This window comes from Heterodontus francisci, chromosome 4 (assembly GCF_036365525.1).
Source record: "Heterodontus francisci isolate sHetFra1 chromosome 4, sHetFra1.hap1, whole genome shotgun sequence".
Taxonomy (NCBI): domain Eukaryota; kingdom Metazoa; phylum Chordata; class Chondrichthyes; order Heterodontiformes; family Heterodontidae; genus Heterodontus; species Heterodontus francisci.
In genome coordinates, this window is record NC_090374.1 from 145,109,894 (window position 1) to 145,122,128 (window position 12,235).

At 44.8% G+C, this 12,235-nt stretch overlaps 1 protein-coding gene across 12 annotated transcripts in view; it reads right to left on the reverse strand.

Annotated features, from left to right (window-relative positions):
* The window catches only part of focad (focadhesin), a 268,225-nt gene that overhangs the window by 24,273 nt on the left and 231,717 nt on the right, over positions 1-12,235 (reverse strand). The gene's annotated exons all lie outside the window — the stretch shown is intronic.

Below are 12,235 nucleotides of genomic sequence, written 5' to 3' on the forward strand. Positions count from 1 at the left end.
TACATTATTAGCTAGCTTTCCCTCATACTCTACTTTCTCCCTCATTTTTAAGTCATTCTTTGTTGGTTCTTAAAATCTGTCCAATCTTCTGTCCTACCACTAATCTTTGCAGAGTTGCAGTGTTTCTTTCAATTTGGAACTATCCTTAACTTGGTTACTTAGCCACAGATGATGCAGCCTTCTCAGAGAGTCTTTCTTTCTCACTGGAATAAATCTTTGTCGAGAGTTATTAAATATCTCCTTAAAAGTCTGCCACTGCATCTCTGCTGTCCAACCTTTTAACTTAGTTTTCCAGTTCAATTTAGCTGGTTCTGCCTTCAGACCCTTATAATTACCTTTATATAGGTTTGAAACATGAGTCTTAGACCCGCACTTCTCTCCTTCAAACTGAACATGAAATTCTATCATGTTATGATCACTGTCACTTACAGACTTCTTTAACATAAGGTTATTGATTAATTCTGTCTTATAGCACATTACCAGGTCTAAAATAGCCTGCTCCCTGGTTGACTCTAGAATGTACTGCTCTACAAAATTGTCCCAAACCATTTTTGCAATCTCTGGCCTTACCTGTTGGTGCAATCTTACATTTGTATGCTCTGTCCCTTCCTGCCACATTCTGGTTATCATTACCCAAATTGCTACCCTGCTCTATTATCTCGTTGTTTCCCTTTGATTTACCACATCTCCTCTCACATGATCCCTTCCCCCACTATTTGCATGCAGTCAAGTGAATAACGTGATCAATTTTATAAAGTCTGATTATTAACACATCAAGGTGACCCGGCAGCCTAGTCTACAAATGGTGAATGCAGATTCCAAAGGCAGCCAGTCACATTTTCACAAGGTTGTGCATTTACTGCAGTAGTAGCTGCCTTGCATGCAAATCCGAATTACATCAGTGGACAACAACCCACTCTCATTTATTGTCTCAAAAATGAGTAGCTTTTTGGTTGGGTGCATGTCATCATTGGCAATTTGCTTTCCCCCGCCCCTCCTAAGCCCAAGTGGAAATTGTTGGAAGAGATTAATTTGGCTCCTATCACATATGTGAAGGTAGGTAAGAGAGTTTTTAAAAATTCTTTCATGGGATGTGGGCGTCGCAGGCCAGGCCAGCATTTATTGCCCATCCCTAATTGCCCTTGAACTGAGTGGCTTGCTAGGCCATTTCGAGGGCATGTAAGAGTCAACCACATTGCTGTGGATCTGGAGTCACATGTAGGCCAGACCAGGTAAGGGCAGCAGATTTCCTTCCCTAAAGGACATTAGTGAACCAGATGGGTTTTTACAACAATCGACAATGGTCTCATGGCCATCATTAGACTAGCTTTAAATTCCAGATTTATTAATTGAATTCAATTTCCACCTTCTGCTGTAGTGGGATTCGAACCCATGTCCCCAGAGCAATACCTGGGTCTCTAGGTTACTAGTCTCGTGACAATACCAGTACGCCACCGCCTCCCCATGTTACAAAGATTACTCTTTTGGATGGGAGTCAGAGTGCCTAGGATGGCAAAGATTGAAAGTCTTTTGCCAATAGTGTCATGCAGGTAATCCTGCCAATATGAGGCAGTAAAATGACATTAGACTGGATGTTTAGTATAACTGCAATGGATTATGGTGAAAAAATGTAGCAGCAGCAAGAACTGCAGTTGATTGTTTTCGTTTGGGTCTTCATAGATTTTATATCAGTGAAGTTTTTCTTTTAAAAATACTTTCTTCATTATTATTCCAGTCCTTTCGAAAAGGCTTGGAAATTATTACGATAAATTTCAGACGTCACACCTACCAAAAATGGGACATATTAATTTTGTCATTTGAAACATTTTGAACTGTGGCTGGATTTGAAATAATTTGTTTAAAGAGACCACAGCAGTGGCTCAAAACATGGCTGCACATTTGCATTCTAAAGGACAGTGGCTGGAAACATGGCTGCACATTTGCATTCTAAAAGACATTGAATAAGTGAGACAATGGAACTGCTCCCTGGTTCAATTAATCAGATGGAATTTGATCAAGAGACATTGAATGTGTACAAGGCCAGCATTCCACCGCCCCACCCCACCAATGAAAGTGTCAGCCAAACTTGGGGGGAAAATCCACAAACCTTGCCAGGCAGGTTGTTCCAAATAAGGAATTAGTCACATGACTAACCTGCTGGCCAACTTGGAGTTTTTTTGAATTGGGCCTCACAGAAAGGGAACAGACTGCAACTGAACTTGAAGAGCGTATCTATCTCTCTCTCTCACACGCAAAGTACCAGGGAGCCATGGAAGTAACTCCAGCCTCAAGCGACAAGACTCCTGCAGCCTTCTGGAATCAGCTAAATAAGTGAAAGTGTGCACTGAGCCCCAACGAGAACTGCAAGACTTAACAGCAATCAAAGGCTTTACATCGAATCCCAAAACGAACAACTGAACTCCATATTACTTCAAACCTCTCTTCTTTAATTCTTTCTGCTCCTCTGTCTCTATTTGCATGTGTGTTTATTGCATATGCATGCTAGCTTGGTTGTGCCACATATTTTTAGTAGTTTTAACTGAATTAGAGTTTGAAGGTTAATAAACTGACACCTTTCTTGTTTAAATCTAAGGAAACCTGTCTGGTTGATTTCTTTGCCATTACAATTAAAGAGCAGTGAACAAGAATTCACTAAGGGGAAACTAAAAATACGGTGTTTTAAAAATTAAACCCTGTTACGGCTAAACCAGGAATAGGCTGAGAGGGGAGCCCTAGACCCTGTCCTCATCTGGTTGTAACACAGATAAAAGAAACCAAATTTCCCGATGAATTTTCCAGAAAGTACCATGAGAAACTGCCCAGTCACTTAAGAGGTATGTATGCATTCCTTTTTCTGACTGAGAAAAAAAATTTCTCAAATGCTCGAAATCAGAATTAAATCCAAACCGCAGGAAATACACAACACCTCTATAAATATTTGAAAAGGGAAAAGCTACATTTTCATTTTGTGACCGTTGACTGTTAATCCAAAACATTAACCAGCTGACAACAGCTGTGCATTTCCAGCATTTCCATTTTTATGCCAAAAATGTAATTGCTGAAACTATGCACATCATAAATTTTAAGAGTTCTCAGGTCATCAGAATATTCTTCATGATCATTCCGTCATACTGCGTTCTCATTATAAAACACAGTCCTCATAAAATAAAATCCAAGATTTATGGTTTTTTGCATACTATAATGAGGAATAAGCTACAGGCAGTGTCTGTTAACACAGCATTAAAACAGGATATTAACAGAAGAAAGCTGTCAAGAAATATAACAGACTGCTTAAGTCAGCCACGGCATTAGCATCTTGCTGTTGGGTTTCTGGTCAATCAGAGAGGGTGGGTGGGATCACACGCTAGATCTATAAATGAAGACTATATATTTATAGGGACCCTGTCAGGGGTCTGAATGGCTGCAGAAAATCTTGCTGGGCAAGGAACCAGAAAGCTGCACAAGGGAAGGAAGATGTGGGAACACTGCCCTCCTGTTCTCAGACTCGTCCCTTGAGGTAACGATGGAGGTGGTGAGAGCCAGGAGAGAAGTCCTCTACCCTGAGGATGCGAGAGTCAAGCCAACCTTATAGAGTCATAGAGTCCCTTTGGCCCAAGGTGTCTGTGCCAGCCATCAAGCACCTAACTATTCTAATCCCATTTTCCAGCACTTGGCCCATAGCCTTGTATAGTATGGCGTTTGAAGAGCTCATCTAAATACTTCTTAAATGTTGTGAGGGTTCCTGCCTCTACCACCCCTTCAGGCAGTGTGTTCCAGATTCCAACCACCCTCTGAGGGAATTTTTTTTTCCTCAAATCCCCTCTAAACCTCCTGCCCCTTACCTTAAATCTATGCCCCCTGGTTATTGACACCTCCGCTAAGGGAAAAAAGTTTCTTCCTATCTAACCTATCAATGCCCCTCAATTTTGTATAGCTCAATCAGGTCTCCCCTCAGCCTTCTCTGCTCTAAGGAAAACAACCCTAACCTATCCAGTCTCTCTTCATAGCTGAAATGCTCCAGCCCAGGCAAAATCCTGGTGAATCTCCCCTGCACCCTCTCCAGTGCAATCACATTCTTCCTACACTGAGGAGACCAGAACTGTACACAGTACTCCAGCTGTGGCCGAACTAGCGTATTATACAGCTCCATCATAACCTCCCTGCTGTTATATTCTATGCCTCGGCTAATAAAGGCAAGTATCCCATATGCCTTCCTAACCACCTTATCTACCTGTGCTGCTGCCTTCAGTGATCTATGAACAAGTACACCAAGGTCCCTCTGACCCACTGTACTTCCTAGGGTCCTACCATCCATTGTATATTCCCTTGCCTTGTCAGTCCTCCCAAAATGCATCACCTCACACTTATCAGGATTACATTCCATCTGCCACTGCTCCACCCATCTTACCAGTCCATCTATATCGTCCTGTAAACTAAGGCTTTCCTCCTCACTATTTACCACACCACCAATTTTCATGTCATCTGCAAACTTACTGTTCATACCCCCTATATTCACGTCTAAATCATTAATGTACTCTACAAACAGCAAGGGTCCCAGCACTGATCCCTGCGGTAAACTGCTGGTCACAGGCTTCCACTCACAAAAACAACCCTCGACCATCATCCTCTGCCTCCTGCCACTACGCCAATTTTGGATCCAATTTGCCAAATTGCCCTGGATTTCATGGGCTCTTACCTTCTTAATCAATCTCCCATGTGGGACCTTATCAAAACCTTACTGAAGTCCATGTAGACCATCTCTTCTACACATCTAGTCACCTCCTCAAAAAATTCAATCAGATTTGTTAGACACGATCTCCCCCTGACAAAGCCATGCTGACTCGCCCTGATTAACCCCTGACTCTCCAAGTGGAGATTAATCCTGTCCCTCAGAATTTTTTCCAATAGTTTCCCTACCACTGATGTTAGACTCACTGGCCTGTAATTACCTGGTTTATCCCTGCTACCCTTTTTGAATAATGGTACCACATTCGCTGTCCTCCAGTCCACTGGCACCTCTCCTGTGGCCAGAGAGATTTGAAAATTTGTGTCAGAACCCCTGCTATCTCTTCCCTTGCCTCACATAACCGCCTGGGATACATCTCATCTGGGCCTAGTGATTTATCCACTTTTAAGCCTGCTAAAACAGCTAATACTTCCTCCCTTTCAATGCTAATTTGTTCAAGTATATCACAATCCCCCTCCCTGATCTCTACACCTACATCATTCTCCTTATGAAGCAAGCACGGCTACAAGTTGTAGAGGCTGTAAGCGCAGGAGTGTGGTAATGAGGACCTGAATCCAGTGCCGGAAAAGGTTTAATGACCTCATCAAGTCTGGCAAGGTGAGGTCCTACAACTCTCAAGTGCCAGCCATCATTTTGTGACCGTCCCAGTATTCTCCTGCACAGCACTCCTCTGACTGACCCACTTTGAAGTTACACACATTCCTCTCTCTCCAGCATCCTCCTCAAATCTCCATCTCAACAGACAACACTCTCACACACGATCATCCTATTGCCCAATCTCACACACATCCCTCAGTCAACCTCCTGAAATGTTATTATTCCATGCTCAACGCACATTTCACTTCTCATACTCATAACTCTCTGCTTTCTCTCATTGCAGAAGACACTGCCCAAAGTCAGGGAGAGGGAGAAAATCAGAGGTGGACCTGCAGCCACAGTCACCCTGACTGCAGCGGAGGAGGATGCCTTGGGAGATTGGCAGGGTGGCACAGACTGGGCATCAGCAATGGAGAGATGAGGGTGGCCCATTGCCCTGGTGATAGCATCAGATGATGTACTGCCACTTGGCACTTAACTGTCACTCATGTAGAATTGATGTCAACAATAACTGAACTGTCATGCTCTGCACTAGGTCGAGTTTGTATTCTTTTTCACTGTCAGCATTAACTCATGTCTTTCATCTCCCACAGGTCCTTCACGGATGATGACATAAATTATGAGAGTCCAGCCCAAAGAGTTCTCAGGATGGCGAGCACTCTGAAGATTCACCGCCACATGACTCCTACGCAATTCCATCAGCGCAGATATACACACCTCGGTGGGTCAAGCACCACAGATAGATAGGATGGCACATGGTGAGCAGCACTTCAAATGTGAGTAGGAGCTGCTGCTGGAGAGAGGGTCAGCAGTGGAGAGTCCCTTACAGAGGGCACAGGACACTAAGCTCCACTCAGTTGGACACAGCTGCTGAGCCTTGGGGGACATCCACGAAAAGGGAACTTGCGAAGCTGCAAAAGGAAATGTCTGTGCTGCTGTCAGCATTTACAGAGGCAGTGTCAACCCTTGCACAGAAAATGGAGGTATCCATCTCTAGCATAAGTGCCATGATGTCTCAGGTATTTGCCCTGATGTTCACCTCCATGGAAAGAGCGGCCACCCTCGTGCAGAATTAGATGCAGCAGGCCACCGAGTGCCTGCTGGCTCAGACCAATGGCATTCACACTCTGTCTGTCACTTTACAGAGGATGGAGCAAACCCTCAAGTGGGTGGCTCAACACCTCACTGACATGCAGCAAAGTGCTCTTGGCTAGCAGGGAAGCGCAGGTGGACAATGAGAGGGAGGATGGAGAAATGGACTTGGCAGTGGCAACTCTGCTGAAGGCGTCCCCGCTTATCATCCCTACCCACACAGCCCCCCCACCCCACCCCACCACAGACAGAGCCACGCTCGCCACCTCCTGCGCCAATGACCACCTGCACAGGTGCAGGTGGGGCAATCTTTGGCAGAGCTTTCATGGGCTCCAAAACCCAGAGAACATCTGGCATAGGGACCTCGTGTCAGAGCAGGGGATGAACAGCCTGCTTCTAGCTCTTCTGAAACCACAGGGGTAGCACCACGTAGCAGTGCTTATAGTAATGCTAATGTTAATTGCGTAATAATGATCTTTATTTCAATGAATCAAAGACTTTATGTGAACTTCTCATTCTCCTGGCCTCCACTTTGTCTCATCCCTCATTTAGCCTGAACAGGAGCCTTCAGGTGAATGGTATGATCAGCATTTGAGGAGGAAAGGGTGCGAGTGTGATGGTTGGCTGGTTGACTGTTGGAACAAAGTGTAATGGGGGCTTCTGATGGAACTCTCAGATGACTGCATGCACACATATTAAAGTGAAGGATGCATAGATGAGTCTGTTATGGGCTTCTCTGGCAGCAAGACGTGCAGCTGCAAGAATCATGGGCACATCTACCTCCTCTTCCTCAGGGGGAGGATGCTGGCCGCTTTCCACCTTCCTTCGGCTGCAGCTCCACTACTCTCTGCAGCATCATGTAGTGAAGGGTGAAGCAGAGCACAACAATCCTGGAGACCCTTGATGGGGCATACTGAGGGGGGCCTCCAGAACTGTCCAGGCAGCTAAACTGCATCTTGATTAACCCAATCACTTGCTCTACTATTGCCCAGGTGATGATATGGCCTCTGTTAGATCTCTCCATCTCTCCTCTGGCTCACTGGAAGGGTTCCTCACAGGAGTCGGCAGCCAGGTCTTCAGTGCGTAGCCCTGGTCTCCCAAGAGCCAGTCGCTGAGACTGTGTGGAGGTAAGAACACCTGCGGCAGATGTGATTGATGAAGAATGAAGGAGCCAGGGCAACCCTGCCTATCTGGTGCAGACATGCACGATTACTTTGCGACAGTCATGAACCAGCTGGACTTTAGGGGAGTGAAAGCCCTTCCAATTCAAGATGACACCTGGCTGAACTAACGGCGCCTTGACTGCCATATTCATACAATCAATCATCCCCTGGACCTGTGAGGATCCAGCCACTGCAGCAAAGCCAACAGCCCTCTGGATTTGAGTGGGAAACTTGGATAACGGATCATCGATGCTCCATGTTGACTCCACCTGCCTATGTCAACTTTAACCCACTACAGGACTTATGACTTTAACGTTGGACTCTCTTCTATTCCTCTCTATTCTCCATTCACTACTAGAATAAATGCATCCTAATCAATGCTACATAACCAGGCCCATGTAACTTACGTTTTCTCTGCGATCATTCACTTGCGCACTTTGACTGCTCCTCTGGACCCAAGCCCATCACTTCCATTTCCACTTTATTATTTTCCTCCCTCTTTTTACTTCTTTTCTCTCTACCCCTCCTAGAATCTTCTCTCCTGTTATTATTTTTTAGATTAGAGATACAGCACTGAAACAGGCCCTTCGGCCCACCGAGTCTGTGCCGAACATCAACCACCCATTTATACTAATCCTACACTAATCCCATATTCCTACCAAACATCCCCACCTGTCCCTACATTTCCCTACCACCTACCTATACTAGTGACAATTTATAATGGCCAATTTACCTATCAATCTGCAAGTCTTTTTGGCTTGTGGGAGGAAACCGGAGCACCCGGAGAAAACCCACGCAGACACAGGGAGAACTTGCAAACTCCACACAGGCAGTACCCGGAATCGAACCCAGGTCCCTGGAGCTGTGAGGCTGCGGTGCTAACCACTGCGCCACTGTGCCGCCCAATTATGCCTCCTTTCATTTCTCCCCTCTCCGATACTCTGCCTTCCCAAATCCCCACCCCAAACCTTCAGCACTACTCAATGTTCCTACTCTCCTGCTGCTGTCCTAGGCTTGACTCCCTCTTAGATAAGATTCAAACTTCCCCCTATGCCTCTCTTGGCATTCTCTGAAGAGCCCAATGAGGCACTCATCACTGCATCCTCATGAACAGCAACCCCAATTTCCCCAATCTATCTCGCTGACCTTCCCACCCAGCACACCGGCTGGGGGCTGATCTTGCCAATCTCCACCCTGTTCAACTTGCCCTTCCAGTGCTGACCTTGTGGACTCTGCCAGTGATTAAGCTATCATCTCCCTTCTTTGCATCTCCCTGCAGAATGTCCCTTCACTTGTGAACAAAGCCTTGCAATCCATGAGTTTATTGTGGATTGCATCGACATCATGGGCTTAAAAGAAACCTGGCTGAGGGATGATGACACCTTCCCTGAAACTAAGCCCCACCGCCTGGCTGTAACTTTCACCACTTGCCTCGCCCAGACTGTCGCAGAGATGGTGAGGCTCTTATCACCAAATCACATGTTGATCTGTCTCCCTACCCTTCTGGCATTTTCTCCTCCTTTGAGCATCTCACCTTGTTCCACCGCTCCCACTTCTCATTTAAAATCCTCATTCTCTACTGCCCACCCAAGAACCATAACGATTTTCTCAATGAGTTATTATTACTGCGTTCATCCCTCAGCCTCTATACGGAGTGACTTCTCATCCTAGGCGATTTCAACCTCCATATCAATTCATCATCCTCTCTTTTGAGTTCACTGTCCTCCTATCCTCCCTTAATCTCATCCTCCATGTAAACTCCCCAACCCATATTCATGGCTACCCCCTTGACCTTGCAATCTCACGTGGCCTCGCTACTCCCACAGTATCAATCACAGATAAGGCCATCTCTGATCACTTCCTTGTACCAGCTCTCCACCCACATCCCCCTCCAATCCCTACTTCCTTCTGTATTTGATCCTGAAAAAAACTCTCTACGAATTCACTTATAACGGCACTCTCAAAATCTCAACATTGGCCTTTGGCCCACCGTTCAGCATTGCCTTTCTGCACAACCGATCTGCTCAAACACACCCCCACCTCCACTTTTCATGTTCTCGTCCCCATGAAAACCATTACTCTGTCTCACCCCGGCCGTTGCCTCTGGTACCTCTCTCATCTGCACTCCCTTAAGGCCAAGGGACAAAGACTTGAACAAATGTGATGTACAAATGGCTTTGCCATTCATTGCCTGATCTGTCTGCACCATATAAAGATTTCAATCTTTAAAAACTTCCCAGCATGCCAATTTCAGTAAGCAATCACTCGCCTCTTATACCCTGGTGAGATGTAGACCTCGGGGCACCTGTACGTTGATTGTTAAAGCCAGAATGCAGGGTTAAATTAGTTAGCTCTTTGAATATTTTAATTAGTTTCCCACCAGCTGCACATTGGATGGGGCGGGGGTGGTGTTTCCCTCTTGCCTCTGATCCCGTCCTGGCCAAACCCAGAAATCGGAGGACGATGTTGGGTTTCTGAACCGATGTCATTTTTCTGGAATTTCACCCCGCACGAGCACCTGTTTCCACCTGCCCTTTCCTGCTAAACTTCCCCCACCCCCCATGTGTTGGAACGGAGTACTGGACATCTTCTACAACTAACAGATAAATTATGAACATACAAATTAGGAGCAGGAGTAGGCCACTCGGCCTGAGCCTGCTCCACCATTCAATAAGTTCATGGCTGAACTGATTACTCCACATTACCACCTACCCCCGATAACCTTTCAACCCTTTGCTTAACAAGAATCTATCTACCCTCTGCCTTAAAAATATTCAAAGACTCTGCTTCCACCGCCTTTTGAGGAAGAGAATTCCAAAGACTCACGAACCTCCGTGAGAAAATATTTCTCTTCATCTCTGTCTTAAATGGGTGACCCCTTATTTTTAAACAATGACCCCTAGTTCTAGATTCTCCCACAAGGGGAAACATCCTTTCCACATCCACCCCTCAGGATCTTATAGGTTTCAATCAAGTCACCTCTTACTCTTCTAAATTCCAGCGGATACAAGCCTAGCCTGTCCAATCTTTCCTCGTAAGATAGCCCGCCCATTCCAGGTATTAGTTACAGTTACAGTCCAGTAAACCTTCTCCGAACTGCTTTCTACGCATTTACATCCTTCCTTAAATAAGACAAATACTGTACACAGTACTCCAGATGTGGTCTCACCAATGCCCAGTATAGCTGAAGCACAACCTCTCTACTTTTGTATTCAATTCCCCTCACGATAAACGATAACAGTCTATTAGCTTTCCTAATTACGTGCCGTACATGCATACTAACCTTTTGCGATTCATGCACTAAGACACCCAGATCCCTCTGCATCTCAAAGCTCCGCAATCTCTCACCATTTAGATAATATGCTTCTTTGTTGTTCTTCCCGCCAAAAGGGATAACTTTGCATTTTCCCACATTATACTCCATCTGCCAGATTTTTGCCCACTCACTTAACCAATCTATACCCCTTTGTAGCCTCATTATGTCCTCTTCGCAACCTACTTTCCTAGCTATCTTTGTGTCATCAGCAAATTTAGCAACCATACCTTTGGTCCCATCATCAAAGCCATTTATATAAATTGTAAAAAGATGAGGTCCCAGCACAGATCCCTGTGGCACACCACTCGTTACATCTTGACAACCAGAAAATGACCCATTTATGCCTACTCTCTGTTTCCTGTTATTTAGCCAATCTTCTGTCCATGCCAATATGTTACCCCCTACACCATGAGCTTTTAATTTTTGCAATAATCTTTGATGTGGCACCTTATCAAATGCCTTCTGGAAGTCTAAGTACAATACATCCACCAGTCCCCCTTCATCCGCAGCACAAGCAACTCCCTCGAAGAACTCCAATAAATTGGTTAAACATGATTTCCCTTTTACAAAACCATGTTGACTTTGCCTGATTACCTTCAATATTTCTAAGTGCCCTGCTATAACGTCTTTAATAATGGCTTCTAACATTTTCCCTAAGACAGATGTTAATCTAACTGGCCTGTAGTTTCCTGCTTTCTGTCTCCCTCCCTTTTTGAATAAAGGAGTTACATTCGCTATTTTCCAATCTAAAGGAACCTTCCCTGAATCTAGGGAGTTTTGGAAAATTAAAATTAACGCATCAACTATCTCACTAGTCACTTCTTTTAAGACCCGAGGATGAAGTTCATCAGGACCCAGGGACCTGTCAGCTCGCAGCTCCAACAATTTGTTCAGTACCACTTCTCTGGTGATTGTAATTTTCTTGAGTTCCTTCCTCCTTCCCTTCCATTTCTTGACTTACAATTAATTCTGGGATGTTACTTCTACCCTCGATAGTGAAGACCGATGCAATATACCTGCTCAATTCATCTGCCATCTCCTTATTATCCATTATTAATTCCCCAGACTCACTTTCTATAGGACCAAGGTTCACGTTGTTAACCCTTTTCTTTTTTAAATAGCTATAGAAACTCTTACTATCTGAATTTATATTTCTAGCTTGCTTTCTCTCGTACTCAAATTTTACCTTCCTTATCAATCTTTTAGTCAACCTTTGCTGTTTTTTATACTCTGTCCAATCATCTGACCTGCCTCACCCCATCTTTGCACAATTATGTGCTTTTTCTTTAAATGTGATACTATCTTTAACTGTTTTAGTTA